The sequence below is a fragment of the Falco naumanni genome, chromosome 3 (genome assembly GCF_017639655.2).
Source record: "Falco naumanni isolate bFalNau1 chromosome 3, bFalNau1.pat, whole genome shotgun sequence".
In the NCBI taxonomy this organism is placed as follows: Eukaryota; Metazoa; Chordata; class Aves; order Falconiformes; family Falconidae; genus Falco; species Falco naumanni.
The window spans coordinates 93,240,028-93,252,326 of NC_054056.1; the positions used below are offsets into that span (position 1 = coordinate 93,240,028).

General features: G+C 34.9%; 1 protein-coding gene across 6 annotated transcripts in view; it reads left to right on the forward strand.

Annotated features, from left to right (window-relative positions):
- The window catches only part of VPS13B (vacuolar protein sorting 13 homolog B), a 477,375-nt gene that overhangs the window by 286,798 nt on the left and 178,278 nt on the right, over positions 1-12,299 (forward strand). The window lies entirely within an intron of this gene.

Here is a 12,299-nt window from a genome sequence, read left to right on the forward strand (position 1 = left end):
TAAATGTCAAGTCATTATAAAGCTTAAGCTCACAGATGAGAACATTTTAAGAGGCTTTTTTTTATTCAGCTACTACTAAGTTCACCTAAGAGAAAAGGAAATTTTTTGCGACTACCAAAGTGCTCAGTAGCCATATAGTGTGAAGGAGATAGATCTTAATAATATAAATGGTAAACATATATTCAAACTGTAGGTTTCCTGATGTCATGTAGATCAAAGCTGAAAAGAAGGCAAACTTCTAAGGACCTCTTTGCCAGTAAACACATTTTCTGTGAAAATGTCATGCTCTGGATTGTGTCACTAAGTATGTGCAAACCACACTAATCATATATAGGCAGCAAAACTGGTGAACATATGTAATCAACATGATAAAAGTAATATATGATCCTTAGTAGAGTTGGCACTGTTGCCAGACATGAAAGTATGGTTGCAAATAATACCAAGTGAGAAAAGTCACAGAAATACAGATGAACAAGTGTCTTATACTTCCCGTTGGTCTGTTTTTCAGATGTGGAAATATTTTTAACTACTTCATAGTGCTCTTCAATAGAAATTACAAACATCAAAATCTTTTCCCAGCAGTAAAACATTTACTGCCTAGAAAATGACAGCAAGTTTTACTTTTTGTCAAGACTGGGATTTTTAGGAGACCATGAAATATCTCCAGTTTCACTTCTGATCACTTAGAAGTTGTTGGAGAGTCTTTTTCTTTATATTTCCATGTGGAAACAGTTAAATTAGTGGGTTTGGTTGTATGTTTAGTTATAGTAGTTTATAATTTATTTTATTTTTTTTTAAAATGAGCATGGTATCTATTGTATGATGGGGCTTTCGTGGAAGAAACCTTGCAGCCTGGCACCAGCAATCGCTTTGGATGACAGGGCCTCATCCAACTCTCAGTGCACCCACAGATAAAAGAGATATTTCCAATGTTTGCATAGGCTCTTCCTGCTTCTGCCCTCTTTGTCCAAGGAGACTCTTTGAGAGTTATAGAACCAAATGTAGATTCTGCTCTTCTCACAGCAACCAAAAATATATCAGAAAAATCCCTTATGGTAGAGTGGAAGCTGCAAGTACCAGCTTCCATAAGGTCGTTTCTGTCACCTAGGGGAACTATGCAATGTTCCTTGTACGCATGCCACAAGTCAGTGAGTAAGCAACAGAAAGGATGCAATTTAAATCTAAAATCAATGAAGCTATGCCAGTTTACGTGTTTGAGTCTCGTATCTTTGCATCTGTGGCTTTACCTGAAATACAGAAATTCTGTGCTTTTCAAACCAGAAGTCACTCAATTGCTTAAAGATTCTGTTGTCTTCTTGCATTATGGGTTTCTGGGTCTTATATACATAAATGTCCCAGACTAGGTTTGTGCAGTCTATATTTGGTTTTCATAGTTTTATACAGTTACAATATGGTCCAGTCCTCCTTTAGAAATCAAGACAGCAAATGAGTAAGGTAGAAACAAGCAGTGGGCCACAGACATCTCTCATCTGACTGTTACTGGTTTCTTTGTAACCAGTCTCACAACCTCATGCCTCCTGTGTCTTTTTCTGAGAAATGTCTGCCATTTTCAGTAATTTCCTCTAACTGCTTCAATGACCATTCTTCTATTTTCTCAGCAGCTGTCATATGACTCAGTCTTATCTTTGTTCCTTTAATCATCCAGTTATACTAGCTTTAGTGTTTTTAAAATAACGTCGGGGCAGAGTGTCAAGTTACTTTGCAGCATTTTATGAGACAATATTGAAGTTGGTCGTGGGTGGTCGTTTGGTTTTGGGAAGAGGGTTGCTATTTTGATCTGTTTAAGCAAGCCTCAATGCTTTTGAGCAATATAAAAAAATATTTTTTTATTAAAAATATCAAGATTCCAGTTTGGAGTTGAAGTAGATGCATTTTCTAAAACATATTCTTTGATCCAGAACATACTGTACTTACAGAAGCATGGTTGGAGATAGCCATTCATTTTCTTACATGGCAGTCACTGCTGTTAGACCAGTGGAGTGAACTTTACCATTTGTCAATTTTTCTTCAGAAAATAAGACAATACAAAGGTTTTTGTATTGTTAGGGCAGGAGACACAGTCTGTATTCAAGGAAGAAAAACCAACAGTGGGATATTTTTAACACGAGCCTGATGTTAGTATTTATTTCTCCAAATATGACGATTTTTTTTGTAACACAATACTTACCCTTTTCAACCTGCCCACAGTAGATGGTACTAGATAGCAAAAATGTGTAACTGGAGCTAATACAGAATGCTTAAAAATCAAGTAGTAAAATGAGCAAACCCACACAATGTGTAACTCATGTATTTTGGTGAAAGATTTCCCAGTAAATATCAACAGAGGTACAAGTAGTACAATATCCAGCGTGAGAGGCTCTAGAAAAAAAAACGTAATTATAGCAGCCTGTTGATTACTGAAGAATTAGCTGCTACAGCATTCTAATAATCCCAACATGTCATCTTCTGGTTTTTTCCACCCTCTCTTCTCCTGTAATTTGGCGCTGCTGCTTTTAATAGAATAAAAGAAAATAAATTGTTGTCTGAACCACTGTCTTTGCAGTGTTTCTGGAGTGGGGATACAAACTTAATTTGTGGTGTCACTTTGGTTTAAACAGTCTTCTGTTTAGGTCTGAACTACAACCACATGCAATTAATGTCACTTTTGTAGTGTTTCATGAGAAAGAAGAATTTTTGCTTCTCATTTAGAAACTGTTCTTTTAGGAAAGGCAGAGAAACTTTTTCTTGGCTAAAGGCTGAATAGAATCTCCAAATATCTTTTAAATTTGTCCCATAAATTTATATGTTAAAAACTGAATATGCTCATATATCATTAACAGAATGCCAGTGCATGAAAGTTAAATCTTGTATGGCTGCAGGTCATACTAAATAAACTGGGGCACTTCTTGCCTGTAAGCTGAAGTGGCTCCATCTGTGTCTTGGTTTACTTAACTTGTAGAGAGAACTAAACTGAAAATAGAATACTGGAAAAACAATATGTCCCAAAAGTTTGGGCACAAATATTTTTTTCAGGTGATTATTGGAAGTTGGAAAGGACTGTATTGACATAGTAACTTCAGTTTTCTTATACCATATAAAAATTAGTTTTAAAATAACTATTCCCTCTAGTAGAAAATGGATTAATTTAGTTTTGACTGTTGATACACATAATAAACAAAGATGCGTGTACCATTACAGTAAATATATGGCTCCTGAAATTTCACATTTTTAGCTGGTCACAGTAAGAGACAATTTTTCCTTTTCATTTTTTTTTCTACTAAATCCTAGGAGTTGGTTAGTTTGTTTTTAGGATTTCTTCTGAATTTCTGATTCTTAAACCCCAGCTAAGGTGTGTTTGTCTTCAACAAATATGACCAGAATTGTATGTTCCCATCAAGAAATTGCTGGTTCTGTGGAGAACTCTTGTAGATACCAGAAGAACTTGGGACAGGGACAGGGCACAAAATAAAGGTGATTTTGCATAAGAATGCAGGTGAGGCAAGTACCTAGCCTGGCTAAAGAGGGGGGAAAGCAGTTAGTTAAAACTGGAGGAGTCAGATAGTCAGAGTAAATGAAGTTTCTCCTACACAGTGAAGGAGAGCGCCACATTTTTGGGGGGTTTAACTACCTGATCATATTGACTTGGGATTGGGGGAGATGCTGCTCGGAAACGACTTAGCAGGCTGCGGAAAAACAAGATGATGTGGTCATTTCTTGCCTTGTGTAGTCATGCTGTGTATGAACAGCATGTGTATGTTAAACTTGTGAAGTGGCCAAATGAATGGTCAAATACATTTGACAAAACAAAGAAAGGTCTAGCAGTTTGGGTGAGGAAGAGTGCTGAGATAGGGAAATCATGTTAATGCCCTGATGGAGTGAAAGCCAGTTATTTGGTATCAGAGAAATTACATTGGAGGGACATTTTATAAATGCTGTAACTACAGGAAAAAACAGTGATCTCTCTGGAGGCAAAAAAAATTGCATTTCTCAGTCCTGGGCTCACTCTTGTTTGGTGCTGTGGTGTCTAGTAAGATAAAAATTCCAGCTGAAGTTTTTTTCCTCAAGATCTTCATAAAACTCTTCATCTATGGACCTTTTGGTACCTAACATCAAAGATATGCTTCTGCTACAGTAGTAGTGTAATGAAATTAAGAACTGAACTGCATGCCAGCTGCACAGAGACTTTTCAGTTGTGTTTGTAGCAATGCTCTGATCACTTTGGAGGACATCAGTTACAGTTTATTAGCAGTGAGCACTTCTCTAAAAACATAAATATATGGTTTTACGTGGAGAGTGCTACAAGCAGTTATGTGGCTGATTCTGTTAAAAAAAGCCAAGGGAATCAAAGAATCATGGAATAATTTCAGTTGGAAGGGACTTCTCTAGTTCATCTCATCCAGCCTCCTACTCAAAGCAATTTAGATCAATTTGCTCGAGTCTTTCTCTGGACAACAAACCTACCAGATTATTTATTAGTTTGTTAATCACTTGTCACAAGAACAGACTTTTGATGGATATAAAGCAATTCTGAGGGCACCAGGCCAGAAGATCCCTTTCCGTGTATGGAGATGGCTGCAACAAACAGAGTACCATCTCCTGGGGTAGCTCAAAATGGCAAAATTCTTTCTTTGTGCGTCTTCATGTGTTTTCCCTTTGTCATTTCCTTAGTTCTTTCTCTTTTAATACAAGTGTCTAGTGTAGAATATCAGCATGAATAAATTATAATGCTTTAATGAAGTGGAACTAATCAAATGTGTCTGTAGTCATCTTAACCAGTTTTCTGCCCAATTAGCTCACATTCTGTGAGATCATTTTGTCACCTTTTTAGATTACAACAGTATTGTCCTGTATATACAAACAGTGTTTAGTGCAATTAAGCTGATCATAGTTGGAATCTCTGAACACTTTTAGTTAGTGGAAACATGACATAAAAAGGACTGAATTAAAAAGTGTGTATGTTGGGAGTTTATAACAATGAATAGCACTAGCTGTGGTAAGTACCAGCAGAACTGGACGTTATCAATAGGGTAATGGCTGAGAACCTCATCACAAAAACCAGCAATTCTATTTCTCTGACTGAAAAATAAAAGGATGTAGATGCATGGCTCTGCTTAAGTATGAAGCAGCATGGAGGTGAAATAGAGATGACATTTAGTTCTACTTCTGAATTGGGATAAGGGCCCTGCTATACCAAATACTGTGCAAATTGCCTGCTTGGTTATGTAGATAATTGCCAATCATCCCCAGCATGGTTGTTTTAGCAAACTGACATGAAACACTGTTTAATAGAATTTTAGGGAGTATCCATGAACAGATAGAATGAAATAGTTTTAAGGTAAAATATTGTTAATAACAAAAATGAAACGACTGACAAAGAGCACAGAGAATACAGGCTCTTTGGAGGCTATTGTGAAAAGCCTTGCTTATAAAGTTCGTAATAAATATTGCTAAACTATCAAGTTCTGAAACTTTAGTTGAAAGGAATCACAAGCTTTCCTCAGCTTGGCTAATAAAAAATCTAATTATTGTCTACACTCTGGATTCATCATTTTTGAGATCCAAGGATTTCACTCATGTCATACATCAAAGCTTAATAGTCCAGGTCTGAATGTTCCATGGTCATTTTCATGTATAGATCTTTCATAGATCAAAGCATAAAGCTGTCCTTAGACTGTTTTCAATTTATGAATGTAAATGGAAATTCTTTAAACACCCCCACCCCCAAAAAAATTACATGTAAAGAATTTAATCATGAAAAGGTAGCTGTAAATTATTTCTTATTTTTTCATAAAACTTTTCATCAATACAAGTCTTTTTTATCATAAATGTCTAATCTGCTCTGTTCATCATTTTTATAGTCTACTGTTTTCTTTTAACACTCAAACATTTACAAATAACAAAACAATTGTTGTTTCTCTTATAAAATATCTGCTATTTATCTTTATTTCAAGGAGCTTTATCTAGAACATGCATGTAATAATCATGTAATGCCCACAAAAATCCTTCAGTTAAAAAAGATAAGTAATAAACAATTTTCTGTGTCTGTGCTGATAGTGCTGGAGTGAGCGGAAGGAAAGAATGATGGAAGGAGTTTATGCAAGAAGCACATGCATAGCCAGAAGTCTGTGTGGAAATCTGCTTTTTCTTTCAAATGTGGTTTGGAAAATCAACTGCTTTTCAAAACTTTTCAACAGCACCCACATCTATAAGCATCTTCTCTTCAGAATTTTTTTTTTTGTTCAGTATTAAATTGCTGTGGGACATGTTTATATTCAAAAAACTCTATCTTTAAATTATTGTTGCAAAAATCCTGGATTTTCTATAACTGTGGTATGAGCAAAAAGGTTTGTTCTTGATGTTTTCCTTTTAAAACCAATTAACAGTTAGAAAAAAAAATCTTTTTTCATTGAAATTTAGTATTAACAGAACTAAATGTTTCCTAGACTGCAGACCTAATATGAATAATTTCCTTTTAGGAGCTGATTATTTTATAAAGGTTCTAATGGAAAATTTCTGGTTTATTTTTTTGAATACTTCCTTGAAGCTTATTTGGTACGCAAACAAGGAGTTAGCTAATGCTGAGCGACCTGAGTTTCTTTATCTTTTTCTTTGAATAAAGGCAACAAAGATAATCAGTGAAAAAAATGTATGCATGTGTAGTTTTTGATGGAAATAATGAGCAGCTTAATAAAATGTGCATATATACCATAGGGGATTATAAAAAGTGAAAGTTACAGTGCATCATAAAATCTCTATTGCAGTTTTTCTTCAATTTCAAAAGGATCAAAACTGCAGAGGTAATGTTATATAGAAAAGAACTTCTAGGAAAAAAAAAATCTTACTATTTCAAGCAGAAATATTTCTTTTATTACTGAGAGGCACCATTTTCCGTTCTATTCTTCCTGTGTTAAGTAAAAAAAAAAAATTGTAACAATATTTTAAACTTGTTCCTGTAATTTATTTTCTAATTTTTCAGATTTCAGACCAAGATGTTTTTATTCCTCACAATATGTCTTCTTTTTTTAACAGAATTATATCTACATTTAATTGAGATATGCAATCTTAGATTTTTTTGCATAGATCTTTAGCTTTATTAATTGTTCAATTGGGATTTAAATCAAAATGTTCATATTAAATAGCAAGTTCTAAATACTGTCCTTTGCTATTGTACTTGAACCCATGGGTTTTTTAGCATAAGGACCTTAGGAATGTCACGTATCTTCCGTAAGAATCCTATACCTCTCACTGGAACAAGGCTTGGAAGTGAAGTCTTTTCCTGCTTTACATTTCTCTCTTCTTCTATCTTTAGTAGAGAGGATGAAAAAGAGAAAAGTCTACTTAGACCTTTCACCCAGTAAAATATTCATAAATATGGATAGCATTACATGGAAACGCCACTCCTAATTAACATTGGCATGTTTGACTCTGTTGCAACAGTTATTAATTTAAAACCCTCAGTGGAAACTAATTGTAAAATAACAGCTGGAACTGCCCATTTAGTTTCAGAAATGTAGCTTGTTAATTATCTAATACCAAAAGCTATTCAAAGCTAAATTTGTATTCAGAATTCAACTTTTAGAATGTTCAGCTTTAACTACCAGTCTTATTTTTACTTGAAATTTCGTTAATTGTGAGTTTTACTATAATCTGCAATAATACATAACTAATTTGCCTAAATACAGTATTTGAAATACTTTTCCTTTTAATTGGATAGTCAAAATAAATTTGTAATAAGAATAGCATTTCTCCAACTGTATTTTCTATTTAATTAATCAGTTTAATTACTGTGTGGTCAATACACATACCCACCTGATATTTTCTCTTTCACTTAGTAGCACCAAATCTGATTCTTATAGTACATTTTAATTTCTTTGTACAGTTCCTCGTAGAAAGCAAATTGAAATATGCTTTATAGAAACATTCCTGCGAGAGAGTGCTGGCATTATTATGCTATTTAAGCATCCATTTGTTGTTAGTCAAGGCAGCTCTTTTGGAAACCTTATTAAATATGTCAGGGAAAAAAAATGATCAAGTAAATGTCAATAAAGAATGAATTCAAAGGAATAACCAATTCATTCAAACAGAGCAAAGGTGAAATCTGTAAAATTGTTAAAGTTATTTTTTTGAAGTCTCCTAGTAACTCTCAAACAATGTGTGTATTAAATGAAATATAAAAAAATAACATCCCTCCTCAATGATTTATTGATACTTTCAATTTTGTTTTGAGAACTTAATATGCATTCTATCTGCAAAGCTTTTCCTTTCAGTTGGTAATGCTGCTCCTACTTGGCTGAGGTATTTGCACAACTGTGTTCCTCACCCTAGCAGCATCCCAGCCCTCTGTGAGGAGGAAGGGGGATGAGGGATGAGGTTACTTTTTTTGAGATACACAGAGATGCGTTTTGTGCCCAATAGTCCTGCTGTAGACACAGGCAGAGATTTCAAAGAGCAACTTCACAGATTTCTCAAATTCCTTCAAATTTGACCTGGAAGGTCATGGGAGCTTGCATACATGTTTGGGAGGGATTCCAGTGGTGAGGTTTGATGAGGAGAACCACTCTGGGCTTGGGCATCTTGTGGAGGTGCCCATTCTTTAGCAGTGCAGGGCAATGCGTTAGTCTCCTCTGGCCTCATGTATCAGTGACAGGTCAATGCCTGACCAGCTATGTCTGGCTTGCACACACACTTCAGTGGGTAAATTATGTCTTCATGCTCCATGTTCAAGCCTTATTTTGGCCATTTGCCTCACTCTAGTCCACTTGCTTAGCAGTGAAGGAGTTGCAGGAGAGTGAAGATCTCACTATTAGTGCTTAGGGCACTGCATTTAGTTTTTCTGGTAAAGCTTTTGAGTTTACATTGTGGTTATGATCGTTTCATTATTTAGGTGTAGTTCATTCTGACACCTGTGTGTGATTTAGAACTAAAATAGCGATAGGTTTCCAGACTCCTTTTCAACCGGCCTGTAGGTTCAGGTCATGAAATTCTCAGGTCAGACAGTTTAGCTGTGAAGCTGGGAGACAGGCATGAGAGAAGCATCTCTTCAAAAAGGAGTCTACAAAGTGTTCAGTGCCGTATTTTATATAACTTATTGTAGCATGTACTTCATTTCTTTGACTATTTAATAAAGATGCTATCATTTAACAGCTTAAGGTCAGAAGTAAATAGCAGTTGTAAAGTGAAACTTTCACAAGGGCATTGCTTTCACTGTTGAGCTAGTGTGCTATACTTTGTTCTATAAAAAGGCTTCTCAGCTGTGGGTGATCTTAACTACTGTATGTTCTGCAAAGTCAAGGCTAAGGTAAAGATATGTGGCAGCCTGAACTCAGAGTTTCCTTGATCCTGTGATATTTCTTGTCTCAAACACTGGTTTAACACAGTTCATTAGTATTTGCTCTGTGGTATATATGGAGCTTGACACATGAAGTTCATACAACTTAAGTTTTGAAATCTGTAATATGTTTATGGTGACTGAGTGGGGGAGAGATTAGGATTTCCTTTGTACTGGTTTGAAGTGCTGTTTGACATAGTTTTTTCCATTTCCTTTTTTCCAAAAAGCTGCAGTTCTGCTGTGATGAAGCCTGTTATGGTGAAGCCAATCAAAATAAATTCAAACAAATAAAAATTTGTTTGAATTTTCATTATTTTTAATCTTTTTGAGCTTTTCATTATATTCTATTATCATTTTATATACCGAAATGCTAAATATTTTGAACTCCTTGCCTTGATATTTCCTAATCTTTAGATGATAAGTACTTGTTATGCATAGTTGGTTGTGGGGGTTTTTTATTGAGACCTTAAGGTTATTGCACTTCTTGTCATCTTCTCCCTAGCAAGAATAATTTCTTCACCTAGTTTCATAACCTTTTGCACATTTTAAATTAACCCCTTGGAAAACTCATGTCTCTCTCTGTTCTCAACCAGCATTGAAACACACTGTCTTCAGGGAAATCAGGTTGTGTAATGATTTGCTTCCCTTAACTCTAATAATGGCCCTTTTTCCCATTTGAAAATATTTTTCAAACTCTTAATTCTTTCCCAAATTAATTATTGATTTACCATGGCAGAGAGAAAACATGTCAGATGTTTGAAGAGCTATTTGAATAGAGAGGTCTCTCAACCTCCCACTGAAGCAACTGATGTGCAGACTAGCCATGCCCAGTGGAGGGGCTAAAGGAGTGAAGCATGGCCCTGGGCTTCCTTGGGCAGCCCAGAGTCAGGTGGGCATAATACTGATTTTTAATATTTCTTGAAACTATGGTTCTCTTTGGGCAATGAGTTTTGTGCCCACCTAGGTTGCAAATCTAAACTCAAGCTATTCTAAGAGACCTAGTTCTCTTTGCAGCAGTGTGGTCTTGCTGGTTGTAGTTGTGTATAGTGAGCTGGCTGAGGGAGCTGATGGAGGCATCAGGCAATTTTTTTCAGTCAGGTCGTTGCCCTGAGCCTATTTATTGTATAGTCACACAAGCATTAGCCCTAGCAGAAGGGTAGTATTGCAGCAGCCTGGGCTTAGGTCAGTTAATCTGCCATCATGCTTGGGGCTTTTGAAATACAGCATAGAATCTGACACTATGAACAGAATTTTAATAAAATTCTCAGATTCAGTATTAACGTTATTAAACAGACTGTAACAGTTTAAAAAAAGTAAACAAAAAAGGCACAGAAACAAAGAAAAAGAAGACATTAAATACCATTTTAAAATCCCAGGATACCTTTCACAGTTTACATGCTCAGCAACTTGAATGCAATGAAAAATTTTCAGATGAGCTGTAAAACGGGAAAATAAAAGGTAATCTGAAAGCTACAAATATTTATGTGAGTTGTTGTATGGTTTATGTTATAAAGCAACATTATTGAAGTTTTTACATTTCTTTTCTTCTTTCAAGTTACCTCTCTTTAATCATTCCTTTTTTCTAACCAAGTAGCTTTATATTTTGCTTGTTACTGTAAAATACTGGGGAGAATGAGCGGAGGTGTTGGGGTTCCTGTTAATGTGGGAGAAAATAAATAGTTGGTCCTTGGGAATTAATGCCATTTTAAGAGTTGGAGGGGTTCCCCTATGTAAGTTACTAAAGTAGCGTTAAATTATTTTACACAAACTGCTTATAGTTTCTTCCCAGGATTTCCTTTGCTGATTCTTAAAATGTATGTTTGAATCCACATATCAAGGTTACTTTTCTGTTTTACATAATGAAAATTAACATCCAAAAGTCTTGGCTGTGATAAATAACTGTTGTAAAATAATTCAGGAAAGCTTTAAAACCCTTATTATTCTATACAGTTTTCTTCTTAACTGTTTTTGAGTAAATATAATTTCAATCAGATTTGGTTTCAACAAATGTTTTGTTTGTTGTAAAGTATTTTCCAGTAATATATAAAGCGAACTTTTTTCTTTGTAGTATTTTTAATTATAACAGCTTCTCAAGTTAAATATAATGCAAGTTGTGTGCTTCTGTTACTGGGAAAACCATATCCCATTTGTAATGAGACATTTGTTAACTTCTGTATACAGATTGTGGTTCATTCCATAAATATTTGTGGGTTCTCTGATGTCCCTCACAGGGTTTTATCTATGACAAATTCATACCACAGTTCTTAAACTACTTTTTGGATAAAAGATTTCTTTCTTTTGCAAAACTGTTTGCCAATGTCTTTCTTTTCCATTTAACATTTTTAAGTCTTCCTACTTTAGTTTTCAATTATTTAACAAAAAGGATTATGAAAAATATACAGAATGGTTACATGTTATTTGAGAATATTTCTCTATGGGATACTATTCAAAGCTCCCATGGCAAAATTAAATTCTTGTTTCTGTTATCCTGAACAACTCAGATTGTATTGTTTAAGTGAGTATGGTTCCTTGCCCTTACTGAAATTCCAAGATAACTTAGTGCTCAGCCACCTTCAGTACAGTCAAAAGTCACGTTTAATGTTTCTTATGTTTAAGCTCTTACTGTGCACACTACTTAATCTCCCATTATTACTATTAAACTTGATTATGCTGCAGTAAAAAACAGATTTAAAAGTTATTGTCCTTAAAGATATAAATAAATCACTGGGGTATTTTTTTTTTTTTTTTTGGTTTTTAGGACTGGTTCGTATTCTTATGGGGTTTATTAGTTGTAGGACACAAAGACAAATGTAGCATTCTTCAGCCTCTCAAAACTTTTTTCATACCCTCTGATGCGTTGTTGGGGTTTTTTTTATTTCTGTGAGAAGGCAATGGCTAACACTGGTATGTTAATGGCTAACACAAGTGCATGTTGAGAGTAATAAAATACAGAGATAGTATCAGGCATCTC